Here is a 2,322-nt window from a genome sequence, read left to right as displayed (position 1 = left end):
CCTCCGGGAATTTTTCGATCTTGGTTAAAGAAAATCAGTATTTATGTACCTACCTATTTTATTTAATATTCAGTTTATTATTATTCTTGATTTGATTTTTTTATTTTACTTTCATGTAATGATTTAAAATCAAGACTGGAGCCCGTTCTCCCTTGATTCCCAATCTAATGTTTAAGTCACCCATCCATTTATTGGCCTTTCTCGGCGTAGCTTAACATAGGTGACGCTAAAATCGGTCTTAAATGATCGACTGAAGTGTTATCTGAAACTTTCTCGCTTTGAGTTCATAGGTCGTCGCGACAAATTTCAAGATCAGAGCTCATTTGTGTGAGAAAATGTGAAAAAAATCCCGCAAAAACCAGTTTTTTCGGTTTTTTGGCTTTATGGTTTTCTGGACAAAATTTGCACCACCATTTTCGTGATCCTGGTAAAAAGGCCTTTAATTTGATATATAGGTCGACCAGGTTTGGATAAGTCCTTCTATGGGGACAGACTGACGGACTAACCGACAGAAGACACCGAAGCGAATACAATAGTCCGTCCACTATACCTTTTATTATTAGTAATAATAAAGGAAGGACGGACTAAAAATGGTAAACCCAAGTACATAAGCCAATCCCAGAGTTCCCCATAATGTTGTACAAATTTTTATTGACTCGTATTCAATGTACATTTCAAAAAAGAATCATCTCTTCTAAACAACTGAGTACCATCCAACAAACGGACAGTAATTTACCTCGTAAACTTGAGAAATTCCTGTATGATTCCATATTTTTGGACAGAACTCTATTTGACAAATTTAAAACCGAGTATGCACGATTCAAACATTTTTCCGATGGTACTTATGTAGAGTCAGTTGAAATACTCCTTGGAGAACGTTCGAGCTTGTGTCCGCCCCTGAAGAATTACTCACATATCCAAATGGTTCATTTTAGGATACGTTACCATGCAAAATTTCAAAACTGCACATGAAGACAGTTAGGAGATTCATGTATGAAAACTTATGGGGCCACGGGCTACATTACCCGCAGGGGGATTAATATCCACCTTCTCTTTTACTTTTTTCATTTTTACAATTTATTAAGACTTCATAGTTAGATAGATCTATTCTCTCCTTTTTTTTTGGTTAAATATTGTCCTCTTATTTTTGTCCTCAAATAACAATTTCTTTACTAATGGTTACTTGAGGGGTGGGAATAGAAAATTATAATGTTCTTATTAAGTTGATGTAGAAAGTAGAAAAAAAAAAACAATTATATCGTTCGTATTAAGTTGTTCTACTAATATTATTCTGTTTTCTTTTCAATACATAGGATATATCAGTAATCTTTTTAGCATATGGGTACTGCATCTCTAAATATTGTTACAACGTCAATAACATATGGGTACTGCATCTATAAATATTGTTACAACGTCAATAGCATATGGGTACTACATCTATAAATATTGTTACAACATCAATAGCATATGGGTACTACATCTATAAATATTGTTACAACATCAATAGCATATGGGTAATACATCTATACATATTGTTACAACATCTATAGCATATGGGTAATACATCTATAAATATTGTTACAACATCAATAGCATATGGGTAATACATCTATACATATTGTTACAACATCTATAGCATATGGGTAATACATCTATAAATATTGTTACAACATCAATAGCATATGGGTAATACATCTATACATATTGTTACAACATCTATAGCATATGGGTAATACATCTATAAATATTGTTACAACATCAATAGCATATGGGTAATACATCTATACATATTGTTACAACATCTATAGCATATGGGTAATACATCTATAAATATTGTTACAACATCAATAGCATATGGGTACTACATCTATAAATATTGTTACAACATCAATAGCATATGGGTAATACATCTATACATATTGTTACAACATCTATAGCATATGGGTAATACATCTATAAATATTGTTACAACATCAATAGCATATGGGTAATACATCTATACATATTGTAAAAAAAAAAAAATAGCCCCGGAGAAAACCCTTAATCTTTGCTTTCCCAATGTTTAACGCTATAAAAACAGAATCTGTCCGATAGACCGGAAGCAATTATTGTGTCGGGGTCATCTTTCCGAGCGAAAATAAGAACCGAAAAAGCTCATTACGAATTTCTATCATTTCCGGAACTGCTGGGGTGAACAGGAGGGTCAAGATCCCCCCATCTTCCTGCTGTAAAAGTTTCCGAGGAAACTTTAGCCGGATGTAAATTGCTACAAGTTCTGTCTCAGAGAGAAGGGGAGAATCTTGCAGGGAGCGTGATTTATGC

General features: G+C 33.5%; 1 long non-coding RNA gene across 1 annotated transcript in view; it reads right to left on the bottom strand.

The window, feature by feature from the left end:
- LOC113471518 overlaps positions 1-1,491 on the bottom strand; it is a 2,708-nt gene extending 1,217 nt beyond the window's left edge. The window contains exon 1 of the long non-coding RNA XR_003394187.1: positions 737-1,491. This is a non-coding gene — a long non-coding RNA (uncharacterized LOC113471518). The remainder of the gene's footprint in view (positions 1-736) is intronic.
- Between the last annotated feature and the right edge of the window lie 831 nt (positions 1,492-2,322).

Source organism: Diaphorina citri, unplaced genomic scaffold (assembly GCF_000475195.1).
Source record: "Diaphorina citri unplaced genomic scaffold, Diaci psyllid genome assembly version 1.1 scaffold2561, whole genome shotgun sequence".
NCBI classification, from domain to species: Eukaryota; Metazoa; Arthropoda; class Insecta; order Hemiptera; family Psyllidae; genus Diaphorina; species Diaphorina citri.
Note: the sequence above shows the minus strand (reverse complement) of the source record. Positions and strands in the feature narration are given on the sequence as shown.